Source organism: Phyllobates terribilis, unplaced genomic scaffold, assembly GCF_046119375.1.
Source record: "Phyllobates terribilis strain yellow unplaced genomic scaffold, ASM4611937v1 Scaffold_4__5_contigs__length_816908805, whole genome shotgun sequence".
NCBI lineage: Eukaryota > Metazoa > Chordata > Amphibia > Anura > Dendrobatidae > Phyllobates > Phyllobates terribilis.
The window spans coordinates 683642225-683665012 of NW_027362764.1; the positions used below are offsets into that span (position 1 = coordinate 683642225).

General features: G+C 51.5%; 6 pseudogenes; all 6 read right to left on the bottom strand.

The window, feature by feature from the left end:
* Positions 1 to 927: 927 nt before the first annotated feature.
* On the bottom strand, positions 928 to 1047 carry LOC141269721 (5S ribosomal RNA; annotated as a pseudogene).
* An 18053-nt stretch (positions 1048 to 19100) lies between these two features.
* LOC141268631 (5S ribosomal RNA) lies at positions 19101 to 19218 on the bottom strand (annotated as a pseudogene).
* Positions 19219 to 20138: 920 nt separating this feature from the next.
* Positions 20139 to 20258, bottom strand: LOC141268222 (5S ribosomal RNA; annotated as a pseudogene).
* Positions 20259 to 20879: 621 nt separating this feature from the next.
* On the bottom strand, positions 20880 to 20999 carry LOC141268073 (5S ribosomal RNA; annotated as a pseudogene).
* A 606-nt stretch (positions 21000 to 21605) lies between these two features.
* On the bottom strand, positions 21606 to 21714 carry LOC141269988 (5S ribosomal RNA; annotated as a pseudogene).
* A 932-nt stretch (positions 21715 to 22646) lies between these two features.
* On the bottom strand, positions 22647 to 22766 carry LOC141267404 (5S ribosomal RNA; annotated as a pseudogene).
* Between the last annotated feature and the right edge of the window lie 22 nt (positions 22767 to 22788).

Genomic DNA, 22788 nt, shown 5'->3' on the forward strand with positions numbered 1-22788 from the left:
CAAGCCTCTCACTTGCTGCTTTTCTCCTTTGACGTCTGGCTGCCGGATGCCCTTTCCAGTGTTCAGCAAGACCAGGTCCTTTTGTGCTTTCCCTTCTCTTTAATTTTTTTGCTGGCTTCCTTAAAAGGTCTTGTAGACACAACGCCCCACTCAGAGACGCTGAGCTCACTGATCGGCTGCAGCGCTGTCGACGGAACGTCAGCTTCACGGCCAATGCCACAGGCCGGGAGCAGAGGCGAGACTCACCGGTAGACCCGGGTAGGGTGAGTAGAGCGCGGTTAGTTGCTTTCTAATAGCCTGCAGCCGGGGATTAACTTTTAATGAAAGGGAACAATCCCTTTGACTGTATGCAGCGCGCCACACCTAGGAAGCGCACTCTCACACACAAGCCAGCATGCACACGTGCTCGCACGTGACAACACCCCCTATCTGCCCCTACAACCTCTCCGTCACCATGCGTCAGACTCTCCTGCCTGTTTTATGATTTCAGGGCCCTATCAGGAATCACCCCCCCCTACCCAATTCCTTCCTTGCCTTCCTTGCACTGAGGTTAGCTCTTTGTCAGCCATCTGGCTTGGTTACACAAGCTTCTTTGCAGAGATACATGTTACTTCTGCTGGCCCTCGCAAAGAGGCCGGCATCCAAAACCTTCCCTGGGCACCTGCTGAAAGCCTGGCCCCTTCACGGCCCCGGGTGCTTTTAATGCCATCATTTCCACACGGCGAGCTGGGGAGTCAATAAGCACTCCTAGCCGTGACAAGGAGCTCGGTGTCAGGCCTGCGTGAAGGCGGCTGGGTAGTGTACTTAGCTGCCAACTGGCTCAGAGGCCTTGGGGCTTCCATCATCTAAGTTACTTTAGGTCGGTGTACGGCAAGGCGCCGTTCCATGCTAGCCAAGCTGGGCAGTAGGGCAAAACGTTATCAAAATGGTCTACGGCACCCGGTGTTCCCAGGAGGTCTCCCATCCAAGTACTGTCTGAGCCCAGCTCTGCTTTGCTTCCGAGATCAGATGAGAATGGGCGTATCCAAGGTGGTATTGCCAGTAGACGCTGCTTGATCCATCGCCCGGCCAGCCTTTCTCAGGATCGCTTGGTGGCGAGTGTAATATACCTGGCGGCGTCCTTGCATAGTGGTCCATCTCCCACTGTGCAAGAGCGCGCACTTGATCTCCTGTCCAGAATGTCTCTCTGGCTTCCCTCCATGCTGTCTGTTTGTGTCTGTTTCTGCTGCTTAAGGGCGGCGCCCAATTACTTCCTGCTTTTTGTACCTGCTGTGGGTCATATCCCTTGTGCGTCCTCAGCCTATTGCTGTCTGTCACCTGGTATATAGCTCAGCTGCTCCCATCTATCCCTGCCTGATCATAGTGTTTCATTCAGTGTGTGCTTGCACTCTGAAGGTGCCAGGTCCCGTTCTTTGTCTCCTGCCTTGTGGTATCAGTTCCCGTGTCTGAACTGAGTCCTGTCTATGTCTCCTGCCTTGCGGTATCAGTTCCCGTGTCTGAACTGAGTCCTGTCTTTGTCTCCTGCCTTGCGGTATCAGTTCCCGTGTCTGAACTGAGTCCTGTCTATGTCTCCTGCCTTGCGGTATCAGTTGCCGTGTCTGAACTGAGTCCTGTCTGTGTACTCTTGCCTGCTGCCTCTCCTGGAGGCTGTATTTCCAGTCCTGTCTGAACACGCTCCTAACCTGTTCCTCCCGCCTTCTAGGGGCCGATTACCTAGACCCGCTCCTGTATCTTGTCTGTCCTGTCTGAACACGCTCCTTGCCTGTTCGTCCCGCCTCTCTGGTGGCCGTATTCCCAGACCCACTCCTGTATCCTGCTGCAGTGTCGGTCTCCTCCGTACACTCAGTTCCAGTCTGAACTCTCTCCTATCCTTTACCTGTTTTGCCTCTATGTCCGTTCCCTTCCTTTTTCTGCAGAGTCTGAACTCATACCTAACTCCTGCTTGTTGTCTCTGTACTCCCGTTTGTGAGTTTGTGGTCCACTCGCTACTTCACTGCAAGTACCCTGTGGGTATCTGGCTCTGCCTTTCTCTTCCTGTCTGTTCCGTGTGAACAGAGCCCTGTCCCCCCTGCTCTGCTTTGTTTGCCGCTCTGCAGTTTCCGCCCTGCTCCTGCCTTGTTTACCGCTCTGCGGTTTCCGCTCTACTCCTTCCTTGTTTACCGCTCTGCGGTTTCCGCTCTGCTCCTGCCTTGTTTACCGCTCTGCGGTTTCCGCTCTGCTCCTGCTTAGCTTGCCGCTCTTGCGGTTTCTGCCCTGCTCTTGCCTTGGTTGCCGCTCCAGCGGTTTCTGCTCTGCTCCTGCCTTGTTTGCCGCTCTGCGGTTTCCGCTCTGCTCCTGCCTACTTAGCCGCTCTGCGGTTTCCGCTCTGCTCCTGCCTACTTAGCCGCTCTGCGGTTTCCGCTCTGCTCCTGCCTTGTTTACCGCTCTGCGGTTTCCGCTCTGCTCCTGCCTTGTTTGCCGCTCTGCGGTTTCCGCTCTGCTCCTGCCTACTTAGCCGCTCTGCGGTTTCCGCTCTGCTCCTGCCTTGTTTACCGCTCTGCGGTTTCCGCTCTGCTCCTGCCTTGTTTACCGCTCTCCGGTTTCCGCTCTGCTCCTGCCTTGTTTACCGCTCTGCGGTTTCCGCTCTGCTCCTGCTTAGCTTGCCGCTCTTGCGGTTTCCACTCTGCTCTTGCCTTGCTTGCCGCTCCTGCGGTTTCTGCTCTGCATCTGCTCGGTGCTCCGGCAGTCCTGTCCTGCTCTGCTTCTGCTCGCTGCTCCGGCAGTCCCGTCCTGCTCTGCATCTGCTCGCTGCTCCGGCAGTCCTGTCCTGCTCTGCTTGCGCTCGCTGCTCCGGCAATCCCGTCCTGCTCTGCTCTTGCCCACCGCTTCGGGCATTCCCTCTCTGCTGTGTTTGGCTACTGCATCTGTGGTTCTGTTTCTGTGACCCAGTCTGTACTGGGTCTTGTCCTCTCTGTGCTCCAGCCCATCCTTTCGGCCAGTACCTCCCCGCCTGCATACTCGCCTGTATCCACCCGTCTGCATACCTGCCGTGTTCGCTTATATCCACCAGTCTGTGCCAGCCTAACCTGCCTGTTCCAGTAATCCCTGTGTGGGTCAATCCCCGTGTCCGGAGTTTGACCTGGAGTAGCACCTGGTCCCTCTGCCCGGTTTCTCCTTGGTGCACTGGCGTCGTATGCCGTCGTGCCACCTTGGTCGGATCGGCCAGATACTTAGTCACGCCCCTCTAGGCACTCTCCGGTTCATGATCCAGTGGAACCACTACTCCCACACACGCCAGTCAGTCCGGGCGTGTGCATAACAGCATGCTCAGGCCATGGTTCCCGTTGAGCCCCACGGCCTTCGCTCTCTGAGACGTTTTCTAGTGAATACATGCATTAAAAATAAATAGATAAATTTTTTTTTCCCTTAGCTGAGTTCCAGGCGAATTACGCACCGTCCAGATGGATCTATCAGCTCTCGTTCCTGCGGATCCGCCACGTTACTATGGGGATCCAAGACAGTGTCGTGCATTTGTGGAGCAATGCATGCTACACTTTAAGGCCTACCCTCTCTATTTTCCTTCCGATTGGGCTAAAGTGGCCTTTATGATTGACTACCTAGCGGGTGATGCCTTGAAATGGGTAACCCCCCTATGGGAAGCATGGGATCCTGTCGTCCTTGACCTGCAGGCCTTCCTGGTGGCCTTTCGTGTGGTCTTCGAGGACCCTAACCCTGAAGCCCCTGCTGAAGCTTCACTTCCCAATATCCCGGAGCAGCCCCGATGGGTAATGTGTGTGGGTAGCGCAATAGTCCTCCAGCCCAATGAGACTACTGCCCACCCAGAATCCTCACAGGGTGACTATGCTTTCCGGAATACTTCTCCCAACCTCAAGAGGCAGTCCAGACGTGCTAGACGTAGAGGCAAGCCGTCACGCCAGGGTCTGTCCTCCCTGAGACCTCATGACCCCAACCTTGAAGTCCCTACTGAAGCTTCATCTCCCTGTATCCCGGAGAAGCCCCAACGGGTAATGTGCGTGGGTAGTGCACCAGTTCTCCTGCCCGAAGAGACTTCTGCCCATCCAGACTCCACACAGGAGAACTTCCTGCACCCGGCATCAGATGCTTCACCCACTTTAACCGGTGTGCATGTCCAAGGATGCTCCAAAGCTGTGGTTACCTCAGAGTCTGTGCACCTCTACTACCTGGTGGAGGACCCCCTGTTGCCTCCTGAATCCTCCGGGATACCACTCGATAACAAATGGAGAGAGACTTCTCTACACCCGGTACTCGATACTTTGTCCGCTTCGTCCTGTGAGCCTGACAATGGGTACCCCAAAGTGGTAGTTACCCCCGAGTCTCTACACCCCTCCGACCAGGCGGAGGACCTCCATTTGTCTCCTGAACCCTTCGGGGTGCTACCTGGTAGCGAAAGGACAGAGACTCTCCTATACTCTGTACCTGATACCTCGCTCGCTTCGTCCAGTGAGTCCAACCTAGTGTACTCCGAAGCAGAGGTTAACCATGAGTCTCTACACCCCTCTGACCAGTCGGAGGACCTCCAGTTGTCTCCAGAACCATTCGGGGTGCCACCTGGTGGTGAATGGACAGAGACTTTCCTATATCCTGGATCTGATACCTCGCTTGCTTCGTCCAGTGAGTCCGACCTAGTGTACTCTGAAGCAGAGGTTAACCGTGAGTCTCTACACCCCTCTGACCAGGCGGAGGACCGCCAGTTGTCTCCAGAACCCTTCGGGGTGCCACCTGGTGGTGAATGGACAGAGACTTTCCTATACTCGGTACCCGATACCTCGCCTGCTTCGTCCAGTGAGTCCGACCTTGTGTACTCTGAAGCAGATGTTTTCTCTGAGCCTCTGCACTCTTCTGACCCGGCGGAGGACCTCCAGTTGTTTCCTGAATCCTCCGGGGTACCACCAGATAACAAAGAGGCAGTGACTTTTCCTCATCCTGTACCTGATAACCCGTCTATTTCTTCCTGTGAGCTTGACAAGATGTACCTCGAAGCAGAGATTACCCCAAAGTCTCTGTCCCCCTCCAACCCGGTGGAGGACTTCCAGTTGTCTCCTGTACCCTCTGGGATGCCACCTGAAAGTATGTGGAGTGAGACTTCCTTGTGTGCTGTTCCTGGTACTCCACCCATTTTGTCTGTTGCTAAGGGTGGCTGGATGGGAGGTAGCATCCTAGCTACCCAGAGGAGACCAGTTTTTCCGGTGGACAGTGGAAGTGATCTCTTCAAAGGGAAGAATTGGCCCTCAAATTCCCTGCGGGAGATTCTGGCAGGCCTGAAGAAGAGGGGGCGTAAGGGGGGGGGTACTGTAACATACCTGGCGGCGTCCTTGCATAGTGGTCCATCTCCCACTGTGCAAGAGCGCGCACTTGATCTCCTGTCCAGAATGTCTCTCTGGCTTCCCTCCATGCTGTCTGTTTGTGTCTGTTTCTGCTGCTTAAGGGCGGCGCCCGATCACTTCCTGCTTTTTGTACCTGCTGTGGGTCACACCCCTTGTGCGTCCTCAGCCTATTGCTGTCTGTCACCTGGTATATAACTCAGCTGCTCCCATCTATCCCTGCCTGAGCATAGTGTTTCATTCAGTGTGTGCTTGCACTCTGAAGGTGCCAGGTCCCGTTCTTTGTCTCCTGCCTTGCGGTATCAGTTCCCGTGTCTGAACTGAGTCCTGTCTATGTCTCCTGCCTTGCGGTATCAGTTTCCGTGTCTGAACTGAGTCCTGTCTTTGTCTCCTGCCTTGCGGTATCAGTTCCCGTGTCTGAACTGAGTCCTGTCTATGTCTCCTGCCTTGCGGTATCAGTTCCCGTGTCTGAACTGAGTCCTGTCTGTGTACTCTTGCCTGCTGCCTCTCCTGGAGGCTGTATTTCCAGTCCTGTCTGAACACGCTCCTAGCCTGTTCCTCCCGCCTTCTAGGGGCCGATTACCTAGACCCGCTCCTTTATCTTGTCTGTCCTGTCTGAACACGCTCCTTGCCTGTTCGTCCCGCCTCTCTGGGGGCCGTATTCCCAGACCCGCTCCTGTATCCCGCTGCAGTGTCGGTCTCCTCCGTACACTCAGTTCCAGTCTGAACTCTCTCCTATCCTTTACCTGTTTTGCCTCTATGTCCGTTCCCTTCCTTTTTCTGCAGAGTCTGAACTCGTACCTAACTCCTGCTTGTTGTCTCTGTACTCCCGTTTGTGAGTTTGTGGTCCACTCGCTACTTCACTGCAAGTACCCTGTGGGTATCTGGCTCTGCCTTTCTCTTCCTGTCTGTTCCGTGTGAACAGAGCCCTGTCCCCCCTGCTCTGCTTTGTTTGCCGCTCTGCGGCTTCCGCTCTGCTCCTGCCTTGTTTACCGCTCTGCGGTTTCCGCTCTGCTCCTTCCTTGTTTACCGCTCTGCGGTTTCCGCTCTGCTCCTGCCTTGTTTACCGCTCTGCGGTTTCCGCTCTGCTCCTGCCTTGTTTACCGCTCTGCGGTTTCCGCTCTGCTCCTGCTTAGCTTGCCTCTCTTGTGGTTTCTGCCCTGCTCTTGCCTTGCTTGCCGCTCCTGCGGTTTCTGCTCTGCTCCTGCCTTGTTTGCCGCTCTGCGGTTTCTGCTCTGCTCCTGCCTTGTTTGCCGCTCTGCGGTTTCCGCTCTGCTCCTGCCTACTTAGCCGCTCTGCGGTTTCCGCTCTGCTCCTGCCTTGTTTACCGCTCTGCGGTTTCCGCTCTGCTCCTGCCTTGTTTACCGCTCTGCGGTTTCCGCTCTGCTTCTGCCTTGTTTACCGCTCTGCGGTTTCCGCTCTGCTCCTGCTTAGCTTGCCTCTCTTGCGGTTTCTGCCCTGCTCTTGCCTTGCTTGCCGCTCCTGCGTTTTCTGCTCTGCTCCTGCCTTGTTTGCCGCTCTGCGGTTTCTGCTATGCTCCTGCCTTGTTTGCCGCTCTGCGGTTTCCGCTCTGCTCCTGCCTACTTAGCCGCTCTGCGGTTTCCGCTCTGCTCCTGCCTTGTTTACCGCTCTGCGGTTTCCGCTCTGCTCCTGCCTTGTTTACCGCTCTGCGGTTTCCGCTCTGCTCCTGCCTTGTTTACCGCTCTGCGGTTTCCGCTCTGCTCCTGCTTAGCATGCCGCTCTTGCGGTTTCCACTCTGCTCTTGCTTTTCTTGCCACTAGTGTTGAGCCACCCCCGTAGTGTTCGAGTTCGGTTCGGTTCGTCGAACACCCGTGTGTTTGCCGAACTGTTCGTCGAACTGTTCGTCGAACACCTTCGAACACCGTTAAAACCAATGGCAGGCAAACAAAAACACATAGAAACACATAGAAAACACCTTCAAAGGTGTCCAAAAGCTGACAAACTGCTCAGAAGACACAACTAACACATGGAAAAGTGACAAGTACATATAGTCATGCGAAAAGAAAAGAGGTGGAGGAGTAAAAGGAGGGGGAGACACAGATATAGGCATGTCATGCCCTTCTAAAATCCAAAAAGTGAGAAGCCGAGACGGCCAGTCCGCTCCTGCCCGTGCCACCTCCGTGTCGCCGGGTTTGTGCCAGAGCCGCGGTGAACCCTGACGGCCAGCCCCCCTCTCCCAATACTGGTGCCTGTCCGCTGGTGGGTCGAGAGAGCCCCCCTGTGGTGGAGGCAGCTCTAAGCTTTTTAATTTAAATTGTCCCTCTAATTTGAATGAATACACTTTAAATCCATTTACAAGGATCTATTGGAGGGCAAGTCTCATGCCAGCAGCCGCGTAATTCCAGCTCCAGTAGCGTCCACTAAAGCTGCTGCAGTTAAAAAGCTTTTATAAGGATCGAGCTCGGCTGTCCACCGCAAGGCATCCTAGTGCCAGTCCCAGCCCCTATGCCTTGGGGTGCCTCCTGATGCTCTTCACTGAGTATTCCGTGGTCCCGAAGCATTTCCTTTGAAAAAATTTAGTGTCCAAACTACAGGTGGTGTAGCTTGCTTAACAGCCGGGATAATCCGCTGACTAGCAGACACTGCTACTAGGCACAAAGTATTTCCTGGGCTAGATGCAGTTAAAAATTTGTAAGTAGATACTCTCGTTGGATGCTGAGAAAGCATTCCATAGAGTCTCCTGGCACGCCATATATGATTCTCTTAAAAAGCTTGGGGTAGGGGTCTAGGGGACTCTTTTATAGCCAAAATCACGGCCCTGTATCACAATACGTCACCTAGGCTGAAGATAAATGGAACTGTAGCACCGAGGGCTCGGTTGCTACAGACGTATTGCACCTCACCCAGAGGTGTGATATCTCACTCTCAGATAAGGATGGAGTGTGGATCAGGACCAGACACCTGCATGCATTACACCACATTGCCGTGGGGCAGGGCGACCAATATGCCCCTGAGATGGGCACGACAGTCCCTGTCCCTGGCTGGAGTGGGGGGAGGGAACACTGAGGAAGGGGAACCCTGCAGTGCAGGAGCAGGGAGGAAGCAGTTCCTGGGTGCATTGAGAAGGGAGTATAAAAGGTGGGCACCATCTTAGTTCAGTGCAGAGAAGTCTGAGCAGAAGTGGCAGGGAGCAGGGGCTCTGCATGAGCTCTGCTCCGGAGGCGGGCCTAGTAACAGAGGCCCAGGCCTGCAAGAGGGAGAAGGAAGGAAGAGGAGCGGAGAAGGCTCCAGGAACGAGGAATGAAGGGATCCCAGGGGTGCGGACGGGCGAGTCGCCACCGCACGCCCGAATCCACCTGCGTGGAGGGGTCAGGCCAAAGGGGGAGACCGGTCCCCGAACTAGTGGAGGCAGGAAACGACCCTCAGCTAGAAACCGGAGGCTCTGACATTTTATGTGGCGCAGCCCCTTGCTCCACCCGCTAGGAAGGCACCACACAGGGTCAGGGAAACTGGCGCCAAGTTTACCAAGAGGAGGCCCGAGGCAGCCGGACAGAAGTGTTGGTAAGAAAGGCCAGACAAAGGACACACAAAGGGGGTCCTGTGAAGCGCTCCAAAGTTATCTGGGAGTTGTCTGAGCCCCTCACCTGGTGAGCACAGTACGACGTGGGCAGCCGTTACCTGCAGACGTGGTCTGGATAATAAGAACTGTGAGTAAAGGCCCTGAACTGCATCACTGAGTCCGTGTCGTTACTGGTGCTGCCCTGCACTATCACCCCCATCCTCCGCATACACTGCCCTGAGGCTTTACTCCTCCCGTGGGGAGTTATGCTACGCTCTGCTGCACCCACAACACCAGCCTTAGCGGTCTGCCCTGTAGCGGCGGTTCACTCTGACCGCAATCCACGGGTGGCGTAGTCGGACATTTAAACATCAAAACCACATAAATAGTTCCGCCACTGGTTTGACCGCCCTGAGCCACGGAACCGGATCGCCGCCACGAAGACTACAACCACCAGCATCCACCAAAAAGGGTCCGGCTCCGGGTGTCCCAAGGCCCAGGGGGTGCGTCAGAACATTTTCATCACCTTTCACAATCACCAATGGGACAAGGCAGGGATGTCCTCTGTCCCCTCTCTTATACATCCTAGTGACGGAGCACCTGCTCTCATCAATTCGCCATAACCCCAATATTAGGTGGATTGAGGTGGGAGGCACCGAGTACAAGTGCTCTCTATTTGCTGATGATGTCCTAGTATATATCACTCAATCACATATATCCATCCCTGCTGTTATGGCTGAAATAGATCACTTTGTTACATAGTAAAATTTTAAAATCAATGCAGCGAAGTCTGAGGCCCTCGATGTCTCCCTCCCTAAATCCATATAGGATTCCATCCAGTCCAACTTTCCCTTTGCCTGGCCCTCACAGGGTATCAAATACTTAGGAATTCCTATTCATAGAGACCTCTCCCATCTATGTTATCTTAATTTTGGGCCCTTTATTGAACAATTCCATACAGACCACGGTTGGCAAGTTAGAACTGTAAGATTCACTACGTGAACCACTGGTGTTTTGTGGAAAAGCACATGTACACCGCGTTCCAAATTATTATGCAAAAAGTGTTTAGGAGTGATAAGGGAAGAATTTGTTTGTTTGTCAGTTAAACTCATTGATGGTGATGTGTGTCAGGGCTCTTTATATCACTGTAAGCAATTGCAGACACCTGTGCTAATTAGTTTGGCAGGTGTGTCCAATGAAAGGCAAGACTACTTAAGAAGGCTCTCTCACATTATTAAGCAGCCTACATTTTCTGCCAAAATGGGAAAGAAAAAGGATGTGTCGGCTACTGAGAAGCAACAAATTGTGGAGTGTTTAGGTCAAGGCATGACTACAATCAACATTGTGCGATGATCAGGATGAAGTGTCTTGGCAATCAAGAAGTATGTAGCTGATTCACAGTACACACGTGTGCGTGCTGATAAGGGCAAATTGAGGACTCTTTCCTACAGGCAATTACGTCAGGTTGAAAGAGCAGCGGCAAAAAAGCCTTGTCATAGCAGCAGACAAGTTTTTGAAGCTGCTTGTGCCTCCAACGTCCCCCGAACAACAAGATGCAGGGTCCTTCAGAGGTTTGCAGCTGTGCATACGCCATCCTGTCGACCTCCTCTATCCACTTCACACAAGCAGAAACGGCTCCAGTGGGCCAAACATTACATGAAGACTGATTTCAAAACTGTTTTGTTCACGGATGAGTGCCGTGCAGCGCTCGATGGTCCAGATGAATGGAGTGGAGGATGGCTGGTTGATGGACACCCCACGCAAACACGGCTACAGCGCCAACAAGGAGGAGGTGGAGTAATGTTTTGGGCTGGAATCATGGGGAGAGAGATTGTCGGCCCCTTTAGGATCCCTGAAGGCGCTAAAGATGAACTCCATAATGTATGTGGATTTTCTCAAACAGCACTTCCTGACATGGTTCAAGAAGAAGAACCGTGTATTTCACAGCAAGATCATTTTTCTGCATGATAATGCACCATCTCATGCTGCACATAAAACATCTGCATCTCTGGCTGATATGGGCATAAAAGGGGACAAACTTATGGTGTGACCCCCATGCTCCCCTGACCTCTACCCCATTCAGAACCTTTGGAGCATCATTAAAAGGAGTGTCTATGATGGCGGGAGGCAGTTCACATCTAAGCAACAGCTCTGGGAGGGTATTCTGTCCTCATGCAAAACAATTGAAGCAGAAACCATCCAAAACCTGACAAATTCAATGGACGAGAGAGTTCAGAAGCTCCTTTCGAACAAGGGGTCCTATGTGAAAATGTAATATCACCTAGAATAAAGTTTTGAGTTGAAAACTGTTTGATTTCAGTTTCTAACAACGTGCTAATGCTTATAATTTCAAAAATGACCATTTTTTTGGTCTTTATTAAAATGAAAAGGTTGATCGAAAAGTTTGGGGGATCTAAGAGTGTGGCAACCCAGTAGTCATGATTACTTCGAATTCTGACAATATGAGGGTCATGCTGCAGGTAGTGCAGCAAGAAGGCACTTATGTGTCTTGCGCATCTCGGAGCCCCAAAATTATTTTCCGGGCTAGATGCAGCTAAAAATTATTTTTAATTTTAAATCTGGTGAAGCTTATTATAGATGGCCTAATAGGATCAGTGCTGCACACTGCTACAAAGCCCAAATTATTTTCCAGTCAAGATACAGATAAACATGATTAGTAATTTGAAAGCTTAAAACGGTTGGTAGGGTGATTTTAACCAATCATCAAGCTTTTACTCTCCCCAGGATGACACAGGGGTAGAAAAATCGTTTCGGATCCATGATTTGTTCATCTTTATGAACGTGAGTCTGTCTACATTATCAGTGGAGAGCCGCGTGCGCTTATCTGTCAGCACACCACCAGCAGCGCTGAACACACGTTCAGACAGAACGCTGGCTGCGGGGCATGACAAGATCTCCAAGGCGTAAGTGGCTAGCTCCGGCCATTTATCCAGATTGGAAGCCCAAAAAGAGCAAGGGTCCAGTGACACAGTCGTGGCTTCAATGTTTACTTGGAGATACTCCTGTACCATCGTCTCTAGGCGTTGACTATGTGTCAGACTTCTTGTCTCCTGTGGCCTTGCAAAGGATGGGCTAAAAAAGTGGTGAAATGATTCAGCAAAATTGATGTTACCAGCAGATACTGTGGTTCTGTTACGGTTTGAGTGTTGAACACTTGACGGTCCCACGGTTGCAAGTTGGAACTGTGAGATTCACTACGTGCACCACTGGTATTTTGTGGAAAAGCACATGTAAGATTCTGCAACAGTCTCTGCTGATACTCCTGCATGCGTGCATCCCTTTCTATGGCAGGAATAATTTCTGCAAATTTACTTTTGTACCGGGGATCTAACAGTGTGGCAACCCAGTAGTCAGGATTATTTCTAATTCTCACAATTCGAGGGTCATGTTGCAGGTAGTGCAGCAAGAAGGCACTCATGTGTGTTGCGCATCCAGGAGCACTAAGTCCCTGTTGTGTTGGTGGCGAGGTAACAATCATGCTTCCTTCCTCTGTCCTCTCCCCCCAACCTCGCACAACAGAAATGTGATCAAGGTCTCCCTCATCTGATGAGTCTTCCATCAGTTCGTCCTCCACTTCTTCCTGGGCTCCTGCACCTTCCTCACTAGTTTGGCTGCTACCATGCGCCCTGGTAAAATCATCTCCCCCACCCTCACATGCCTGCCGCCTTGGTGCTGCCGACCGTCTGGACCTTGCAGATGTTAGCCCTTCCGCATACAACTCCTCCTCCTCTACTTCCTCCACCTCCTCTTGTGCCACCACCTGACTCCGAATTCTGTTTAACATGTGCTCCAGCATGTAAATCACCGGAATAGTCATGCTGATAATGGCATTGTCAGCACTAAACATCTTCGTCGCCATTTCAAAACTGTGCAGAAGGGTGCATAGGTCCCTGATCTGAGACCACTCCTCCAGCGTGATTTGCCCCACCTCTGAATCTCGTTGGCCCAGGCTATACGTCAGAACGTATTGCACCAGGGCTTGTCGGTGCTGCCACAGTCGCTGCAACATGTGCAGAGTTGAATTCCACCGGGTAGGCACATCGCATTTTAGCCGGTGAAGTGGCAGGCCCAACGACTTCTGTAGAGATGTAAGTCGCTGAGCTGCGGGATGCGAACGGCGTAAGTGAGCACACAGCGACCGTGCCCTCTGCAGAAGGCCATCTAGTCTGGGATAGTGGGCTAAAAATTGCTGGACAACCAGGTTCAACACGTGAGCCATACAAGGCACGTGTGTGACATTGCCCCGGCGAAGGGCCGCACCCAGGTTTGCAGCATTGTCGCACACGGCCTTCCCTGGTTTCAGGTCCAGTGGAGACAACCATTCATGAAATTGCTTCTCCAGAGCTGACCACAACTCCTCAGCTGTGTGACTCACATTTCCCAGACATTTCAATGTAAAAACCGCCTGATGACGTTGAGCCCTACTGCCAGCATAGTAAGGAGGTGTGCAGGATCCCTTCTGCGCAGTTAGAAAGCTTGTGGCATGACCAGACAGGCTTTGGGTGCAGGTGGAAGACCGAGAGGAGGTTGAGGAGGCAGAAGCAGTGGAGGAACTTTGACATAAAGAGGATTGACGCACAACTCGTGGGGACGGCAAGACTTGGACAGCAGCCCCTTGTCCTGCTGTCACCATAGTTACCCAGTGCCCAGTCAGCGACATGTAACGCCCCTGTCCATGCCTACTCGTCCAAGTGTCTGTGGTGAAATGCACCCTGTCACACACAGAGTTTCTCAAAGAAGCGGTGATGTTGTGTGCGACATGCTGGTGGAGCGCAGGCACACCTTTCTTTGAGAAGTAGTGCCGACTGGGCATCTGGTACTGGGGCACTGCGACGGACATAAGGTCTCGAAAATCCTCTGTGTCCGCCAGGCGGAAAGGCAGCATTTCTGTAGCCAAGAGCTTGCAGATGGTGAAATTCAACCTCTTAGCTTTCTCATGGCTAGGAGGAAATGGTCTTTTACTTGTCCACATCTGAGGGACCGAGGGCTGGCTATTGTGCTTAGACGGGGTTGATAAGGGTGTCCCCGGTCTGTGAGGAAGATGCAGGCGGACATGTTAGGTTGCCTTGATCCAAAGGTGGTGCTATCGATGTCGGACAGCGCTCAAGACCAGCTGGTGTTACCACCTCCAAAGAAAATGATGACCTGCCAATCACGCTGGCTGTTGCGGGTAAAGAGGTGGCAGGTCTGCGCTCCAAAACAGGTGTGACTGCTGTCCCCCCAGTCACAGAGGATGAAGAGGCCACGGATGCACAAGATATGGCAGACGGTGGTTGGCCCGGCCGGCTAGGCCGCATTGTAGCACACTGAGCTTCCCACTGCAACTTATGCTTCATGTCCATGTGCCGGTTCATGCATGAAGTACTCAAACTATGTATTTTTTGGCCTCTACTTAGCTTTTGCTGACAAATGTTACAGATAACACGAGTTGGGTCATCTTTATCGATCTGAAAAAATGCCCAGGCTATGCAAGGCTTAGCACCCATGCGACCTGAAGAGCCACCATGACTTGTGGTGAGAGGCAGAGTTGTGTTTGAGGATGCAGTTGTTGACGTGCTTCCAGTACTACGTCTCTGTCCAGGAAGGCGCAACCTGACCTCGTCGTCACTAGCATCTTCCTCCACCTCCTCTGCTGACCTCATCTCTTGGCTGACTGTGGGTTGACAGTAAGTGGGATCTCCGACCTCATCATCATCACCCTGTGCGTTATCACACCCGTCGTCCTCAGAGCCAACCTGTTCCTGCCCTGACAAAAAACTAAAGTTGTTGCTCCAATCAGGTATTTGAGTCTTATCATCGTCTTCCTCATTGTCTCCACCAACAGGAGTTACAGTTTGGGAATGAGGGTCTACATTATGGTCAGAACCTTCTGCGTCTGGTCCTGGATCCGACTCATAAAGATTCTGGGCATCAGTGCAGATCATTTCCTCGTCTGGATTCACAGAAGCGCTGGAGTCGACCTCTGATTCCCAGGCTATAGTATGAGTAAACAGCTCTGCAGACTCAACCATCTGTTCTACCTCATACTCAGACGGGCAGCTGGAGATTTGGGAGCTGTGAGGAAGCAAGTGCGATTTGGGTGACACCTTTGAGGACTGGATTATTTGTGATGTTGGAGTTGATGTGGAGGAGAGCCCACTTAAAGGAGCACTTGATATCCGTTGAAGCACCTGCTGTTTTTGTGCCTCATCTGGAATTTGTAGCGATTGGCGTGGCCGTAAGAAAGGGATCTTATCACATTGTCCGCTAAAAGAAGTAGACATTTTAGTTTGGCTGGAAGATGGTCTTTATTCTGCACCTACCCCACGGACACAACCTTTTTTCCCCTTCCCAACACGCCTATTCCCCTTTCCACCAGCAGCAGGCCTTTTTCCACTCATTTTGGTGGTTAACTAATTCACAACTCTGGAGTTGTTTGCACAAAAATACAATGGATGGTAACCGAGCAGAGCTGAGTGGCCAAACTGTGGTATTAGGCCAAAACTATTGGCTGGGTTAGATGCAGAAAAAAATTATTTTTAATTTGCAACCTGATGGAGGTCAGTATAGATGGACTAAAAGACCAAGTCCCACACACCGCTAGAAGCCCAAATATTTTTTCAGAGCTAGATGCAGAAAATTTTTTTATTCAATTTGCAACCTGATGGAGATCAGTATAGATGGACTAATAGACCAAGTCCCACACACTGCTAGAAGCCCAAATATTTTTTCAGAGCTAGATGCAGAAAAAAATTATATTCAATTTGCAACCTGCTGGAGGTCAGTATAGAAGGACTAATAGAACAAGTCCCACACACTGCTAGAAGCCCAAATATTTTTTCAGAGCTAAATGAAGAAAAAAATTATTTTTAATTTGCAACCTGATGGAGGTCAGTATAGATGGACTAATAGACCAAGTCCCACACACTGCTAGAAGCCCAAATATTTTTTCAGAGCTAGATGCAGAAAAAAATTATTTTTAATTTGCAACCTGATGGAGGTCAGTATAGATGGACTAATAGACTAAGTCCCACACACCGCTAGAAGCCCAAATATTTTTTCAGAGCTAGATGCAGAAATTTTTTTTATTCAATTTGCAACCTGATGGAGGTCAGTATAGATGGACTAATAGACCAAGTCCCACACACTGCTAGAAGCCCAAATATTTTTTCAGAGCTAGATGCAGAAAAAAATTATTTTTAATTTGCAACCTGATGGAGGTCAGTATAGATGGACTAATAGAACAAGTCCCACACGCTGCTAGAAGCCCAAATATTTTTTCAGAGATAAATGAAGAAAAAAATTATTTTTAATTTGCAACCTGATGGAGGTCAGTATAGATGGACTAATAGACCAAGTCCCACACACTGCTAGAAGCCCAAATATTTTTTCAAAGCTAGATGCAGAAAAAAATTATATTCAATTTGCAACCTGCTGGAGGTCAGTATAGAAGGACTAATAGAACAAGTCCCACACACTGCTAGAAGCCCAAATATTTTTTCAGAGCTAAATGAAGAAAAAAAATATTTTTAATTTGCAACCTGATGGAGGTCAGTATAGATGGACTAATAGACCAAGTCCCACACACTGCTAGAAGCCCAAATATTTTTTCAGAGCTAGATGCAGAAAAAAATTATTTTTAATTTGCAACCTGATGGAGGTCAGTATAGATGGACTAATAGACCAAGTCCCACACACCGCTAGAAGCCCAAATATTTTTTCAGAGCTAGATGCAGAAATTTTTTTTATTCAATTTGCAACCTGATGGAGGTCAGTATAGATGGACTAATAGACCAAGTCCCACACACTGCTAGAAGCCCAAATATTTTTTCAGAGCTAGATGCAGAAAAAAATTATTTTTAATTTGCAACCTGATGGAGGTCAGTATAGATGGACTAATAGACCAAGTCCCACACACTGCTAGAAGCCCAAATATTTTTTCAGAGCTAGATGCAGAAAAAAATTATTTTTAATTTGCAACCTGATGGAGGTCAGTATAGATGGACTAATAGACCAAGTCCCACACACTGCTAGAAGCCCAAATATTTTTTCAGAGCTAGATGCAGAAAAAAATTATATTCAGTTTGCAACCTGATGGAGGTCAGTATAGATGGACTAATAGAATGATGCTATGCCCAAAAGATTTTACTTCACTAGGTGCAGTAAAAAAATTGGTATTCTATACACAGTTGGTATATCTTGCAACACAGATAGGCTACTCCACTGACTAACACACTCTGCAATAGGCCAAAAAGGATTAGCTTTGCTAGATTCAGCCAAATGCTGTGAAAAAAACTTGCACAGCACTGGCACAGACCTGCCTGGCAAAAACTGATAGGAACTGATGTAACCTAGTCCTGAAAAGGACTCCAATTACAATTAGTCTTTACTCCCACAATCTATCTATTTAAGAGCACAGACCTGCTTGATAAAAGTCGTAGGAAATGCTGTAACCTAGTCCTTAAAAGGACTGCAATCACAACTATTCCCTACTCCCAAGCTATCTGTATATTTGTGCGAAAATTGGCTTGAAATTAACAAGGTATAGCGCACACAGCAACAGCGGTGCCGTCTAACACGCAGCTGCAGCAGTGAGAAAATGGTGGCGACGGGGAAAATGACTTGGTCTTATAGGGCAAGGACATGTGACATACACTGCCAATCACACATGCCCTTGCTTGTGTGAAAAAAAGCACTTCGCTCCGTGTGTGCGCTGCTGATAGGCTGACAGATTGCACCTCCCCACTGCAAATGCGGGAAAGAGAAAAAAAAATGGAGATCTTCATTGTTCCTGCAGAGATCCATCCCCTGCCCCTCCCCCCGCCCCGCTGTACACTCAAACTGCGTATTAACATTAATTTTCATCATTACTGAGAAAAAATCCAGTTATGATTTTGGTGCACGAACAGTTATCGAACATAACCTCGAACAGCCGAATTTTTCTCAAATTGTTCGTGTTCGCCGACCGGCTCGAACACCGCCCAAAACAGCTCGAATTTGAGATTGGCGAACAGTTCGAGTAGAACAACGCTCATCTCTACTTGCCACTCCTGCGGTTTCTGCTCTGCATCTGCTCGCTGCTCCGGCAGTCCTGTCCTGCTCTGCTTCTGCTCGCTGCTCCGGCAGTCCCGTCCTGCTCTGCATCTGCTCGCTGCTCCCGCAGTCCTGTCCTGCTCTGCTTGCGCTCGCTGCTCCGGCAGTCCCGTCCTGCTCTGCTCTTGCCCACCGCTTCGGGCATTCCCTCTCTGCTGTGTTTGGCTACCGCATCTGCGGTTCTGTTTCTGTGACCCAGTCTGTACTGGGTCTTGTCCTCTCTGTGCTCCAGCCCGTCCTTTCGGCCAGTACCACCCCGCCTGCATACTCGCCTGTATCCACCCGTCTGCATACCTGCCGTGTTCGCTTATATCCACCAGTCTGTGCCAGCCTAACCTGCCTGTTCCAGTAATCCCTGTGTGGGTCAACCCCCGTGTCCGGAGTTTGACCTGGAGTAGCACCTGGTCCCTCTGCCCGGTTTCTCCTTGGTGCACTGGCGTCGTATGCCGTCGTGCCACCTTGGTCGGATCGGCCAGATACTTAGTCACGCCCCTCCAGGCACTCTCCGATTCATGGTCCAGTGGAACCACTACTCCCGCACACGCCAGTCAGTCCGAGCGTGTGAATAAAAGCGAGCAATCTGGCCGTGACGGGGCGGGCTCCGAAGGGTCCATGCAAAGTCTGTGCCGTCCCTACAGGTGTGGTTTGTTTAGCAGTGATTCACCCGCCACATCAGGTGTCTTCAAAAATGTCTCGGCGCAGGGTCTCCTGCAGGCTAAACCCTTCATCGCGGTAATGTGACAGAAAGCGCAAGCTGGACCCGTAACTTGGGGGCGGAGCGAGACGTCCATGGGTGAATGAAGGAAGAGGGTGAAATGGTTGCCAGTGACTTTGAGCTGCTCTTCAGGGGGGAGGGTCGTGTTGCCTGCAAAGGTCTTCTGCTTGGGGTTACCGGTGGTTGCCTCCAGCCACGCGGGAGACGCTGGTCCTGGTGAAAAGGAGCCTAGTATTAAAAGTAAAGAAGCAACAATGCTGGAGGCCCACGGTGATTAGAAGGATGCTGGTATTTTGCAGAGATGAAATAGCGCAAGAGAGAAAGCAAATGAAAAAAAGAAAAGAGAATGAATGTGTGCACTTGTGAAAGGGAATGGAAAAAAGGCATAGAAGAGAGTGCCCCCTGCTGGTGGAAGGAAAGAAAAAGCAAAAGCCTACAGCTCCTTGTATCCCAGGTGGTCTCCCATCCAAGTACTAAGCAGGCCCAACCCTGCTTAGCTTCTGAGATCAGACAAGATCGGGCGTGTTCAGGGTGGTGTGGCCGTAGGCAGAGACAAGCCTCTCACTTGCTGCTTTTCTACTTTGAAGTCTGGCTGCCGGCTGCCCTTTCCAGTGCTCAGCAAGACCAGGTCCTTTTGTGCTTTCCATTCTCTTCAATTTTTTTGCTGGCTTCCTTAAAAGGTCTTGTAGACACAACGCCCCACTCAGAGCCGCTGAGCTCACTGATCGGCTGCAGCGCTGTCGACGGAACGTCGGCTTCACGGCCAATGCCACAGGCCGGGAGCAGAGGCGAGACTCACCGGTAGACCCGGGTAGGGTGAGTAGAGCGCGGTTAGTTGCTTTCTAATAGCCTGCAGCCGGGGATTAACTTTTAATGAAAGGGAACAATCCCTTTGACTGTCTGCAGCGCGCCACACCTAGGAAGCGCACTCTCACACACAAGCCAGCATGCACACGTGCTCGCACGTGACAACACCCCCTATATGCCCCTACAACCTCTCCGTCACCATGCGTCAGACTCTCCTGCCTGTTTTATGATTTCAGAGCCCTAGCAGGAATCACCCCCCCCTCCCCAATTCCTTCTGCACCTTCCTTGCACTGAGGTTAGCTCTTTGTCAGCCGTCTGGCTTGGTTACACAAGCTTCTTTGCAGAGAAACATGTTACTTGTGCTGGCCCTCGCTAGGCGGCCGGCATCCAAAACCTTATCGGGCACCTGCTGAAAGCCTGGCCCCTTCACGGCCCTGGGTGCTTTTAACGCCATAATTTCCATACAGCGAGCTGGGGAGTCAATAAGCACTCCTAACCGTGGCAAGGAGCTCAGTGTCAGGCCTGCGTGGTAGCGTACTTAGCTGCCAACTGGCTCAGAGGCCTTGGGGTTTCCATCGTCTAAGATACTTAAGGTCGGTGTCCGGCAAGGAGCCGTTCCATGCTAGCTGAGCTGGGCAGTAGGGCAAAACGTCATCAAAATTGTCTACAGCACCCAGTGTTCCCAGGAAGTCTCCCATCCAAGTACTGTCTGAGCCCAGCCCTGCTTTGCTTCCGAGATCAGACGAGATCGAGCATATCCAAGGTGGTATGGCCAGTAGACACTGCTTGATCTATCGCCCGGCCAGCCTTTCTCAGGATCGCTTGGTGGCGAGCAATCTGGCCGTGACGGGGCGGGCTCCGAAGGGTCCATGCAAAGGCTGTGCCGTCCCTACAGGTGTGGTTTGTTTAGCAGTGATTCACCCGCCGCATCAGGTGTCTTCAAAAATATCTCGGCGCAGGGTCTCCTGCAGGCTAAACCCTTCATCGCGGTAATGTGACAGAAAGAGCAAGCTGGACCCGTAACTTGGGGGCGGAGCGAGACGTCCAGGGGTGAATGAAGGAAGAGGGTGAGATGGTTGCCAGTGACTTTGAGCTGCTCTTCAGGGGGGAGGGTCGTATTGCCTGCAAAGGTCTTCTGCTTGGGGTTACCGGTGGTTGCCTCCAGCCACGCGGGAGACGCTGGCCCTGGTGAAAAGGAGCCTAGTATTAAAAGTAAAGAAGCAACAATGCTGGAGGCCCACGGTGATCAGAAGGATGCTGGTATTTTGCAGAAATGAAATAGCGCAAGAGAGAAAGCAAATGAAAAAAAGAAAAGAGAATGAATGTGCGCACTTGTGAAAGGGAATGGAAAAAAGGCGTAGAAGAGAGCGCCCCCTGCTGGTGGAAAGAAGGAAAAAGCAAAAGCCTACTGCACCTGGAATTCCCAGGCGGTCTCCCATCCAAGTACTAACCAGGCAAAACGCTGCTTAGCTTCCGAGATCAGATGAGATCGGGCGTATCCAAGGTGGTATGGCCAGTAGACGCTGCTCGATCCATCGCCCGGCCAGCCTTTCTCAGGATCGCTTGGTGGCGAGCAATCTGGCCGTGACGGGGCGGGCTCCGAAGGGTCCATGCAAAGGCTGTGCCGTCCCTACAGGTGTGGTTTGTTTAGCAGTGATTCACCCGCCGCATCAGGTGTCTTCAAAAATGTCTCGGCGCAGGGTCTCCTGCAGGCTAAACCCTTCATCACGGTAATGTTACAGAAAGAGCAAGCTGGACCCGTAACTTGGGGGCGGAGCGAGACGTCCAGGGGTGAATGAAGGAAGAGGGTGAGATGGTTGCCAGTGACTTTGAGCTGCTCTTCAGGGGGTAGGGTCGTGTTGCCTGCAAAGGTCTTCAGCTTGGGGTTACCGCTGTTTGCCTCCAGCCACGCGGGAGACGATGGTACTAGTATTAAAAGTAAAGAAGCAACAATGCTGGAGGCCCACGGTGATCAGAAGGATGCTGGTATTTTGCAGAGATGAAATAGCGCAAGAGAGAAAGCAAATGAAAAAAAGAAAAGAGAATGAATGTGTGCACTTGTGAAAGGGAATGGAAAAAAGGCATAGAAGAGAGTGCCCCCTGCTGGTGGAAGGAAGGAAAAAGCAAAAGCCTAAAGCACCAGGTATTCCCAGGCGGTCTCCTATCCATGTACTAACCAGGCCCGACCCTGCTTAGCTTCCGAGATCAGGCATGTTCAGGGTGGTGTGGCCGTAGGCAGAGACAAGCCTCTCACTTGCTTCTTTTCTACTTTGAAATCTGGCTGCCGGATGCCCTTTCCAATGTTTAGCAAGACCAGGTCCTTTTGTGCTTTCCCTTCTCTTCAATTTTTTTGCTGGCTTCCTTAAAAGGTCTTGTAGACACGACGCCCCACTCAGAGCCGCTGAGCTCACTGATCGGCTGCAGCGCTGTCGACGGAACGTCAGCTTCACGGCCAATGCCACAGGCCGGAAGCAGAGGCGATACTCACCGGTAGACCCGGGTAGGGTGAGTAGAGCGCGGTTAGTTGCTTTCTAATCGCCTGCAGCCGGGGATTAACTTTTAATGAAAGGGAACAATCCCTTTGACTGTCTGCAGAGCGCCACACCTAGGAAGCGCACTCTCACACACAAGCCAGCATGCACACATGCTCGCACGTGACAACACCCCCTATCTGCCCCTACAACCTCTCCGTCACCATGCGTCAGACTCTCCTGCCTGTTTTATGATTTCAGGGCCCTAGCAGGAATCACCCCCCCTCCCCAATTCCTTCCTTGCCTTCCTTGCACTGAGGTTAGCTCTTTGTCAGCCGTCTGGCTTGGTTACACAAGCTTCTTTGCAGAGAAACATGTTACTTCTGCTGGCCCTCGCTAGACGGCCGGCATCCAAAACCTTCCCTGGGCACCTGCTGAAAGCCTGGCCCCTTCACGGCCCCGGGTGCTTTTAACGCCATCATTTCCACACGGCGAGCTGGGGAGTCAATAAGCACTCCTAGCGGTGGCAAGGAGCTCGGTGTCAGGCCTGCGTGAAGAGCGGCGGGGTAGCGTACTTAGCTGCCAACTGTCTCAGAGGCCTTGGGGCTTCCATCATCTAAGTTACTTAAGGTCGGTGTCCGGCAAGGCGCCGTTCCATGCTTGCCGAGCTGGGCAGTAGGGCAAAACGTCATCAAAATGGTCTACAGCACCCGGTGTTCCCAGGAGGTCTCCCATTCAAGTACTGTCTGAGCCCAGCCCTGCTTTGCTTCCGAGATCAGATGAGATCGGGAGTATCCAAGGTGGTATGGCCAGTAGACGTTGCTCGATCCATCGCCCGGC